General features: G+C 37.0%; 1 long non-coding RNA gene across 3 annotated transcripts; it reads left to right on the plus strand.

The window, feature by feature from the left end:
- The first annotated feature begins 556 nt into the window (after positions 1–556).
- Positions 557–3274, plus strand: LOC135084833 (uncharacterized). 3 transcript variants are annotated; one of them, XR_010259942.1, is made up of 4 exons: positions 557–780; positions 879–1087; positions 1479–1843; positions 2989–3274. It is a non-coding gene; the product is annotated as an uncharacterized LOC135084833 (long non-coding RNA). The 3 variants fall into 3 exon arrangements; XR_010259943.1 differs by having other exon boundaries at positions 557–755; XR_010259941.1 differs by lacking the exon at positions 557–780 and having other exon boundaries at positions 803–1087.
- Positions 3275–12433: the final 9159 nt, after the last annotated feature.

Here is a 12433-nt window from a genome sequence, read left to right on the forward strand (position 1 = left end):
ACTGAAAGTATACGAGACAGTAAAGGCGAAAATGGTGGATGAACGACGTAAACCCTCCAGTAGCAGCACGACGGCACCGGGTAACTACAATAAGACGACAAGACCAAGATGTTTCAACTGTGGAGGAAGCAATCATATTTCGGCTCAATGTTTTCACAAGGAAAAAGGAGTTAAGTGTTTCCGGTGTAATGAGTTTGGACACAGATCTAGTGAATGTTCAAAACCTGCAAATCATCAACAAGTGACCAGTGAAAATTCCAAATGGCAGTCAGACAATCGTCAGCAACGTCATGCTAGTCCGAAACGAGCGATGTTCACGGAAACACCCGAACGATACAGTGTTGCCAACATGACGCAATCAACAACTGACTGGAGATCGAGACCGAACGTAGAACGAAACGCAGAACTGACAGATGACACTTCTGCCAACTTGATGGTATCGGACGTAAACAACAAAAGTGTGAAAACATCGAGGCCGCTAAAAGAAGTTCAATTTGTTGACAACAACGCGATAACTACGGCGGGTCTTATTGATACGGGCAGCGAGATGAACCTTATGACGGAAGACGTGTATAAAACTATCGGCTCCCCAAAATACGACGACGGAAGATGTTTGACGTTGAGTGGACTCGGACGGACCGAAGTTGTCCCGTTGGGAAAAGTGATTCTGTCAATGAAGATAGACAATGACTGTTTCAAAAATGTGTTATTTTATGTAGTTAATAATAGTTGTTTGCCATATAGTGTCATTTTAGGTCAGGAATTTTTACAAAGAGTGTGGTTGGTTATGAAAGATGGATGTGTGAAATTATTACCGAAAGACGATGAATGGATGAAGCAAATTGATGTGTTTACGTGTGAATTGGGTGATGTTCCAGGTTTTGTGGGTGACAGTCAATTTAAGGAACAGTTGACTGAATTAGTGGAAACTTACCAACCACTACAGGTGAAGGAGGCTCCCATTGAACTCAAAATAGTGCTTAAAGACGACATCCCTGTTGCACAGCGCCCAAGACGAGTGTCTCTCAGAGAACAGCAGGTAGTGGAGGATCAAGTTGAAGAATGGCTGGCTAAGAACATCATTCGGGTAAGTCATTCTGAATATGCTAGTCCACTGGTCCTTGTCAAGAAGAAGGATGGAAGCATAAGGGTATGTGTCGACTATAGACTCATTAATAAAAAAATGGTAAAAGATGAATATCCATTGCCAATAATAGAAGATTTGATTGATAAGGTACAGGCTGCAAAATATTTTAGTGTCTTGGATTTAGAAACTGGATTTTTTCACCTGAAAGTTGCTGAAGGGTCTATAAAGTACACATCTTTCGTAACTCATCACGGACAATATGAATTTTTGCGTGCTCCTTTTGGTTTGATGAATTGTCCTAAATATTTCATGAGATTTGTGACTATAATCTTTCAGGAGCTGATTGCACGAGGTATAGTTATGATATTTATCGATGACATTTTGATTCCAGCGCAAAATAAAGAGCAGGCTTTGGAAAGATTGAAGGAAGTGCTCAAAGTAGCTTCCGAGTACGGTCTGAAGTTCAAATGGAGTAAAGCCAAGCTGATGTGTCGGGAAGTTGAGTATCTGGGGCACATGATCAGAGATGGTGAGGTACGCCCGTCTCCAGATAAGGTAGATGCCGTGGTAAAGTATCCTGAACCCAGCACACTTAAGCAGCTTCACAGTTTCATAGGATTAACATCCTACTTTCGGAAATACATAGAAAACTATGCAATAATTGCAAAGCCGTTGACAGATTTGTTGAAGAAGAATAGTAACTTCACATTTGATGATGAACATAGGAGAGCATTTACTATGTTGAAGGAGAAAATGGTAAGCTCACCTGTCCTTAAGATCTATAATCCGAAACTTCCAACAGAGTTGCATACAGATGCCTCGAGTGCAGCATTTGCAGCAATATTAATGCAGAAGCACGAAGATGGTCTACATCCAGTTCATTATATGAGTAAGCGAACCACAGATGCTGAAAGTAAGTACAGCAGTTATGAATTAGAGGCTCTTGCGATTGTTCAAGGCGTCAAGAAGTTCCGGCATTACCTGTATGGGATTAAGTTCAAAATCATAACAGATTGCCAAGCATTTGAGTTAACATTGAAAAAAAAAGGATTTGACAACTAGAGTTGCAAGGTGGGTTCTATTATTAGATGAGTATGATTATGAGGTTGAACACCGATCAGGACATAAGATGAGACATGCGGATGCACTTAGTCGAAATCCATGCACAGTAGCTGTGGTAAGTGATTTTCATGATCAATTAAGACGAGCTCAGGCTAATGATGAAAGTTTGAAAGCAATCATGGAAATATTGAAAGAAAAACCATATGAAGATTACATTTTGGATCAAAACTTGTTGTACAAGGGATTGCAAAGATGTTTAGTAATACCTAGAGGAATGGAAAACGATGTTATTAGGAGAGTACATGAGAATGGTCATTTTTCAAAGAGGAAAATGATTGAATTATTGTCTAAAGATTATTTTATTCCGAACCTTGATAAAAAGATTGAACAGTTCATACTGAATTGTATTCCATGCTTGCTAGCAACCAGAAAATCAGGTAAACAAGAAGGTTGGCTGAATTGCATTGAGAAAGCGAGTATTCCAATGCACACTTTACATTGTGATCATATAGGTCCTCTATGTGAAACAAAAAAGATGTATAATTACATTTTGACAGTAGTTGATGCTTTTACTAAGTTTGTGTGGTTATTTCCTACCAAGAGTACAACCAGCAGAGAGACTATTGATAAACTTCTAATTTTGCAGCAGACTTTTGGAAATCCTACACGTTATATAACAGATAAAGGTACAGCATTCACTAGCGGCGATTTCAAGGAGTATTGTGAAACTGAAAATATACAACATGTCACAATCACCACAGGTGTACCCCGTGGAAATGGGCAGGTGGAAAGGATTCATAGAATTCTTATATCTGTACTAACAAAACTTTGCATTTCAGAACCGATGGCGTGGTATAAGCATGTGAGCAGAGTGCAGAGAGCACTTAATAGTACATTCCAGCGTAGTATTGGAACCACCCCGTTTGAATTGTTGGTTGGAACCAGAATGAAGAACAAGGAGGACTTTGAGCTCTATGATATATTGGCCGAAGAAACTCAATGCTGTTTTATGCAATAAAGGGATGATCTGAGGAAATCAGCTAAAGAATGCATACTAAAAATACAAGAAGAAAATAGGAGAACTTTTAACAGAAAGCGTAAGGAGAGCATCAAATATAAAGCAGGTGATCTGGTGGTAATAAAAAGAACACAGTTTGGGGTGGGAATGAAATTGAGACCCAAGTTTTTAGGTCCATATCAAGTAGTGAAAGCTACAGGTACAGATCGGTACCAGGTAGAGAAAGTAACCGACTCTACCGAAGGACCCAGAGTAACCACCACCTCATGTGATCATATGAAGAGATGGCCAGCAGGTAAGAAAGATGATGAATGAATGGATTTAGAGTTAAGTTAATATGATATTTTTAAGTTGTGTTTGAATGGGAAGAATAAAAGACTAAAGTAGTTTGATATTATTTATTTAATTTGGCAAACAACAAATTTTTATTTGTAATTTTGTAACAAGTATTTAAGGGTTGTACCAGTGTTAAGATGTGTTATTATTACATTGTTATAAGAACTGTGTTGCAAAGTAGTCTTGTGTAATGTTCAAGCTAGTAAAGTATTTCAAAGGATTAGAAGATTATAAGAACAAGATTAGTTATAAGATGCTTTATTGTAAAATTTTGAAATGAAACAGTCCGAGGGCAGACTGTCCGCAGGATGGCCGAGTGTAGGAGTGTGAAACGGAACGCAAGGGAGTGAGTGAGAGGGAACGAATGAGTGAAGGAGCAAGAAAGACGTGATTCGTAGACAAGACGATTTTGTATTAAGACGGTTAAGATTTTCCTATTTTTTGTGGTTTTTATCCTGGAGTAAATACAAATAAAGCTGAAGAAATACAACCTGGATTTCAATTCCTACATACATATTATACATATTTACACCCAGACCCGTCACAGAAATTAAAATTCATCATTTCAATTTCTGCCCGGCCGGGAATCGAACCCGGGACCTCTCGGCATAGTAGTCCGTTCTGAACCACTACACCAAACGGCCGACCTTAATTCGACCGGAATTCCATGTGAAATTGAAAATAAAAGAAACCTTTACTTAAGTTAGTATAAAATTAGTTCACACCAGAATAATATTCTAATACAATCCAACGGTTATATTTCCAACTTTAACCAACTTCTAACGATGTGCACCGGACTTTGTCTAGCATGTGCCACTTTACTCGACAAAGTTGGTTCTGAAGAACTATTTGTAGCTTTGCTATGATTGGAGGGTGGATTTAGATTTGTGCTTAGTAATTTTGTGCCCTATCAGTGCTTCAAGATAAACGAAAATAAAAGTAAAAAGAAAGAAAATCAGAAAAGATGCTTTCTTGTACTATTATGAACACTAACTTGTAAAAGTAAATTCTTAACATCTGAAATGTCAACCTTTATGCACCGCCTACACATCATCATCATCATCATCATTTTCAGCCACAGGACGTCCACTGCTGAACATAGGCCTCCCCCAATAACTTCCACATCGCACGGTTGGTAGCGTGGGACGTCCACCCACAAGGTGGACCGACGACCTGATAAAGGTAGCAGGAAGGCGCTGGATGCAGGTCGCCTGCACATGGTTATGGATTATGTATTTCATACATTACCTACGTTTTAGGCATTCTGTACACTGCACAAAATCTTTATCACACTTGTGTGGGGCTTCTTTCCATCTGAAAACTTTATCGAAATTGATTCAGTGTTAACCGAGAAATCATAACAGACAGTGCTATTTTCACATTAATTAGCATAGATTACAGTGATAATAACTTCATTAATTTACAAATTTGTCCGCCATTTTATACCTTAAATTGACCACATTGTTACAGAGTATTCCATTAGTCCCAATTTCACAAACCACAGTGTGGTCACCATAGTATAATAATGTTTACGACTACCGTACGCGGTCAGTGCGACATACAGTGGTGTTTATTTTTAGTACATGCTCGTATAGTGATTCTTATTGTAATGCTTTAAGGTTGGTATTGCAACTGATTCTGCGCTTCTTAATAGTGTTGTAGTTTGATTAAAATTTGTTTTCAATAAGAACTGTATGTTAAAAGTATTTATTGACAATATTGTGTAGTTTCTGCCTAAGCTTACTTTAAGGTCATAGCGGTTAGAGCAGAAAAGTTCTCGAGAGGCAACCACGGGCCGGAAGACGTAGTGTGGGCAGGCCCCCTACTAGATGGACCGACGATCTGATAAGGATCGCGATAGGTGCCTGGACGCTGGCATAGGACTGATCGTCGTGGAAGTCCTTGGGGGAGACCTTTGTCCAGCTGTGGACGTAATTTAGCTAATTGAAGCCGTAGCGAAAGAATTACCACATTTATAAAGATCCACTAACTTCAAGTATGTATTTATAAAAAATCCTATCATACTATTAATGAAAATATCTGTATGTTTGTCACGTATAAACTCAAAAACTACTCGACCGTTTTCAATAATTCTTAAACCTCTAGAATGCTACACTATTTCTGAGTAATATTGGGTTTAACTTTAAATTCACGAAAGTGAAGCCGCGAACAAAAGCTAGTCTCAAATATAATGAACAATAATACAGATTGTCAATAACAAAACAATACAAAAAAGGGTACCTTACAAGTTCTTTCAAGTTTAAAACCCTAAACTTCAAAAGATAACAGTTGTCCTTTAAAAAACCCTTTAATATCTTTCTAAATACTTTCAAACCCGCGAAAGAATGGAGAAAAGAAAAATATCTTGAAGAATGGTGTTTTGAAAAAATGCGATGCTTTAACAAAAATATTGAATTGTCATTATGTAGTTAAGATTGCCCAATTTTTCTTTGTTGGCGCTAAAGATGGTGTAGTGTTGTTGCTCTATCGATAAAAAATATATCGATAAAATTAAATACGGAACTCAGGAAGAAAGCGGAAGCATGCTTTTAGAAAACAGTTGCTGCCTTGTCTTGCATAAAAAAACTTCTTATTATATCCTTATAATAAACTGGGGTCACATTCTGTTATCAAACTTCAAATGCCACAATAGCTGTCTGATATTGGAAGCTCAATTAAACCGACGCTGCGACGGCTTTTCAGCCCTCCTAAGCATGAAATGCCTTTTCTGACAAAATAAGTTTGATTCAAACCCGCAAAACAATTTTTTACATTGAAAAAGTATTTTTGATAACTAGACCACGCAATTATTACGCATACCTGGGTGTCAAGTATATTTTAAAATATTTTTCCATATTTCAAGACGAAATATTTTTAAATAAATTCACTAGGTACACAAACTTTCTAGAACATCACGATCCGTTCACTTTACTTTGCCAAATTTCTCGACGCAATTTATCGACAGTTTTATCGATACTGGAACATCACTACATCGAAGCCATTAGCTATATCGTTGTCGAGAGACATCGATCAATCATAATCATCTATTGTCGGAGTTTGGCTATCGGGAAGCGCGAGGCAACGATTGTCCGGGCCCGGACACCCGGACTGTCCGGACTGTCCGGACGGTAACGATGATAAACAGCGAGTTTAATATCGATATAAGTTATTAAAGTTTTGGCAACTCTTGAAAGGGAATATTGTTTTGATGTATTGAACGATGATCTGGCGTTGTTTAGACCTTTTATTTAATGGTAGATATTCTTCCTATAGCGATAATAATGTTACATGAAAATCTCATTATCATCATCATCATTTCAGCCACAGGACGTCCACTGCTAAACATAGGCCTCCCCCAATGGTTTCCACATCGCCCGGTTGGTAGCGGCCTGCATCCAGCGCCTTCCTGCTACCTTTATGAGGTCATCGGTCCAACTTGTGGAAAGACGTCTCACGTTGCATTTTCCGATACGTGCCTTTCACTCCAGAACCTTGCTGCCCCATCATCGGTCACCTGCCATCCGCTTCGCACTGGAGTGAAGTCGAACCTTAACTTCGAACTCCTCCTATGTTCTTCTGATTAATTTCGTTGCGGATCCATTAACAGTTTAACTTTCCCCCGGGACAAACTTGACCTTCACTGGTTGGGTTATTGGCGGTCAAGCTGTAGATCCTGACTACACAGGAGTTGCAGCGGTGGGAACGGGAGGCGGGAATAGTAGAGCTACTGTCTCTATTTACAATTAAGGACGAAGCACACCTATCAACTCGAAAACGGCTCGTAACCGTATCAACTCGAGGCGGTCAGTATTCTAAATATATAAAACTCAAAGGTCACTGCCTGACTGACTGACATAGTGATCTATCAACGCACAGCCCAAACCACTGGACGGATTGGGTTGAAATTTGGCATGCAGGTAGATGTTATGACGTAGGCATCCGCTAAGAAAGGATTTTACGAAACTGGGGTAAAACGGGATCCACGCGTACGAAGTCGCGGGCGGTTGCTAATCTTTGTATAAAACTCCGTATTTGCAACGCACTTATCTGCACCGTAACATAAACGCTGCGAAAGGTGTTGATCCCTTTCCAGGTTGATAAGTGTGCTATGACCTTTATCCCACATTAACTGGTAAAATATAAACAGAAGTTAACTCCAAACAAATTTCATTACGGTTCGACCGAGGGATCAGTTATTTGAAAAGTTTTGTGACTTGCTTGCGGTCCGCGTTTGAATCCCGAGCTGTGCATAATGGATTGTTAATTATTACCGCTTATCCCGTTGGATTATAGTTTAAAATCGCTTAGTTTGTGTACGTGTATTGAAAAATGTTTTCTACAGTAATTACTGAAGGATTGGTTGAGCTAAAGTTTTCAGGTTTAGTTTAAATTATAAGCTTGGTTTATGTATGAAGTTAATTTAGTAAAAGCAATGACATTGAGGAATATGCATTGTTTTTGAAAGCTAGAAACTAATTATTTAGTTCAATTTAAACAATTAAGTTAAGGTCTAGATAGTCTGCAGTAACAAAAAGTTTTGAAATCGGACTGAAAATAAAAAATACATGCTTAAAGGCAAAGTTATGTTAATATTTTTAAGTAAAAATAAAAATGTAGAAGTAAGGAAATATTAATCAATTGAATTTTTTTCTCCTTAACAGGGAAGCTCTTGGCCTGCATCTCACCTGATGGAAAGTGATGATCAGGTCGAAGGTGGAAGCGAGCTTCACCCGGAATCCTCAACCACGGAGGAACTAGCTTTCTTACCTCCAATTGCCGGGACACAGTGCTGTTAACATTGTTGTTATGGCGACACTTAGCTAAGATGGTAGTAGCTATCCAGGCGGACATTTTTATGCAGAACAAGTTAGGCAGGTACACCACAATCGCACCTGATGACAAGTAAGATCCAGTCTAGGGTAGTACAGTACCTGCCTAGTAGATACCTATTCACTCTCGCCTTGAAAAGGCCCGTATTATAGTGTTCAAGAAAGACATCAGCAGGCAGCAAAATCCAGTCCTTAGCTATTTAAGACAGAGTTAGCGTTTAAATTTAAGACTCTTCTGTGTGTCACTTACAATTGCAATAAATTATTTTGATTTGATTAAAACATAGATTTCTTTCAATTACACACTTAACTGGGGGTTCATTACAAGAACTGGGGGTTATTTCCTTCTAGTATCATAACAACGTGTATTTTCGGTCCAAGAAACATTATCTTTTCTAAACACAGTTTACACTTTCAATCAAAATTCAAATACTGATCCATCAGGATAAAAAAAACCCATATTTATATTCACCCACATCTCCCTTTAGTAACCCTTATTTAAGTTCCCATAAAGTCCATTTTTCAACGACATTTGTTTTAAGAAAGGTAACAATAAAAATAACAGGAGCGCAACTTGACTTGTCATGTCCAACATCGGAATTACATTTAAATCCCTTTATCGTTGCGTTTGATCAAATATCGAGGGTAGATAGCGATATTTGATTTGTAAGTGAGGAAGGGTCAACCCTTAGGTCACTTTTGTTGGCAGGTTTGCACATGGGAACTGTAAAAGCGCTTTCTAGCAGCGCGACAAACGCGCGACAGACGCGCTGTCAATTTTTTTTAAAAGATTATTAGCAATTTGTGTTGCCCAAATTACTAATAGTCCCATTAGCTCCTCGTGTTAAGCTAAATATGCTTGTGTTACGAGTGGGCTCACCACAATGGTCGAGCGGCGGTGGGATTCGAACCCACGTTCCTCGGATCTCGAGTCGGCCACTCCGACCCCATCACCGTTCGGCTATCGTGGCTATAATTTCATACTATGTGACAGCGGATGCATGCCTTCACATTATAAAAACGCCGCTGCCATGCTACTGTCGCGCTTCTTACGCCTTAATGTGAAAGCGCTCTAATTTGATGAAATAGGTACAGTTACGGCCCTTTCCCACGGTCATCTAGTTTTGCAGGACCCAGTAATTCAGGACCCCTCAAAGCTGGACAGTCGTGTGAACACACAAGTGTGTTTGATATTAGAATTCCTACCACGAACGGATTAGTTTTTTGCGGGACATTGCAAAGGGATGGTAATATGAATTTTAATGTATACTAGACGGGATCCTGCTAAAACAGTTCCTGCAAAAAATGGTATGTGTTCGTCCGTCGGACGTCGCAGCTGAAAATTTTTTTTAATCATGAAAATCCATTGCTTCAGTTGGAAATTGAATCCACAACTTTTCCCTACTACTATCTCAAACCAAATTCAAATCCAATTAAAATAACAACGCTAATATTTAAAAAATACTTTATTTCTATAGATATTCTTATAAAGATTAAAGTAAGATCTAACTAATCCTTTTTTCCTTTCAAATAATATGGATTTTTGTTCGTGTAGAAATCTTCTTTTAGTTTAACTCTTATCACTTGAGTTTTAATAGAATGTTTCGATTCTACACTCAGTTTTTCACTTTTTGCATCAACATCAGCTTTAAATTCTTCTGATGAAGAACTAATCGACTTGGCAGGGTCACTACCGTGCCCCCAGATGCTATTTTCTTCTGTAATTTCATGACTTTTTGATTTCTCAGACTTGCAGATACATTTCACAACCCGTTTGATATTAAAATGGTGTAAATGCTCCAAAAATGTCACAGATTTCTTTTTTATGCAAGTTGCACTGTTTATTACCTTCTTATTTCCACTAAAAAGCTTAGATTTTATTAAAAACGGATCCAAAGTCCGTTTTGAAAGATTTTCAAAGCTTCTCGCGACTGCATAAGAATCACTATCTAAATCTGTGAAGGTAAGATCTTGTATTGATTTGTTGTATTCAGTAACATGTCTTTCGGATATCAATTTGACAACTGATTCTACAACTTCTATTGTACTTTTGCTTGGTTGTATTTCTTTGGTATTCAAAGTAAATGTTTCTTTCTTTGTAGCATTCTTATCTGATGTTTCTTCTGTGATAAATGCGTGATTGTCAACTCCTAGTAAATGTACTGATTCTACAGTTTCTATGGTGGTTTTGCTTGGTTCTAGTATTTCTTTTGTATTAAAAATAGATATTCCTTTATTTGTAGAATTTTTATCTGGTGCGTCTTCACTGATAAATGCTTCATTGTCAATTGCTAGTAAATTTTCACTACATTTTGCCTTTTTTTCGCTTAAATTAAGACTATCTTTACTTATAATCTTTTCATTTTTACCCTTCTTGATTATAGAAGTTAATTTGACCATAGATTTTTTGATGCTATTTGTAACTTTAGCAGTATGAGAGATTTTCTCATTAACAATTTTTGACAAAATGTCGTATGATGATTCTAAGGTTCTATTTACATTCTCAATAGTTTCTTTCACTCTGTTCTCCTCATTTGATATTGATTGTATTTCATTTTCACTATTGTCTTTATGAATTGCTAAAAGTAGTTTATCTGGCTCTATAATGTTACGATTTTGGATTAAATCTTCGAAATGGTCTAAGTCAAATGTCATTTCAACACCTTCACGTGACTGGTCTACCATTTCAGTCTCTTTATTATCAATTTTTGGCTCTTCAAAATCAGTAATAGTATTTAATTTACTTTCATCATTTTGTACAAAATTATTTAGCTGTTTAATAGTTGGCGTGATTTCAATTTCTATTAAATATTCACTACTTGTCTGATTATTTTGGTTCCTATAATACTCATTATCTATCATACATTGTGATTCTTCTAAAATTTCTTTACTCACTGTATTTGTTTTAGTTTCGGAACTTGGATTATCATTATTTATAGGGAATTTATAAGATAATTCAACGTTTAAATTCTCAAAAACCAAAGTACTTTGTACCATAAGATTATCTTTTGCATTCAATTCTGCTATCTGTTGATTTGAATCTTGATGAATACTTTTGTTTTCTGGAATTGTTTTGTAAAATAGCTTTACATTGAGTGGTCCTAAATTCGCTAATTGCTTGTCAGCAGTATTGTTTGAACTAGTTCCTTCAAATTCAACTAAATCGTGTTTTGCAATATTAAAACAATCACTTTCATCGCCACTCTTTGAATCGAGACCAGAATCAAAAGAGTAATATTTGTGTATATCGTAAGGTGATTCGATTATTTTCTCGATTGCAAAAACGTTCAGCACATTTGAGGGTAGTCCAGCTAAGGCATCAGCTGATTCTATTTGCATTTCGTTAGGGTTTACATTTGTCAAACATTTGTCAGGTAAATTGACAGCTATATCTGAATTGCCACATTTTGTCACACTATTCTTCTGCAAATCTATGGTTTGCGAGTCGTTATTTTCACGTAGTGTATCCTCATACTTAGAATCATAGTTAGTTTCTTCATTGTCATAAGCAAACTCTGCTTTACTTGTACCCTTAAGTTCTGAATTCATATTAGGCATTATTGATTTGACAGGAAATCCCATTTCTTCTTTGTTATTATAGTTGATTTCCTTTTCATTTAAACAAGGCTCATTATTTATAACTGCTACTGTATTTTCAACATTATTATCTTTCGAGGAACCAATTTCAGGTTTTGATATTTTGTCCTCAATATTGACATTAAATTCATTTAGTTTAATCTTTGGTATTGGTCCTTTTGTAAGTGATAGGTAATTATCGATTAATAGCATATTTTTCAGTGGTTTGTACAATTGTAGAGCTGTGACTTTAGAACCAATCACTTCTGTTAAAGTATCACTGATCAGATTTTTGGAAGAAACTTCTTTTATCCTTTCGTCCTCACCAAAATCCCAATTGAAATCTAAGCCATCCTGCTCATCGAAAACCTCTCTAGATAGAGAAAACGATATGCCTTCGCATGTTTCCTTTAACAGATTAACTTTACCAAAATCTCTTAATCTACTCTCACCTTTTTTCAAGATTTTTAATTCAGAATCATCAGAATTTCCATTGGGATCGGGTTTTTCATTTAATTTATTTAT

This window comes from Ostrinia nubilalis, chromosome 27, assembly GCF_963855985.1.
Source record: "Ostrinia nubilalis chromosome 27, ilOstNubi1.1, whole genome shotgun sequence".
Classification (NCBI taxonomy): domain Eukaryota; kingdom Metazoa; phylum Arthropoda; class Insecta; order Lepidoptera; family Crambidae; genus Ostrinia; species Ostrinia nubilalis.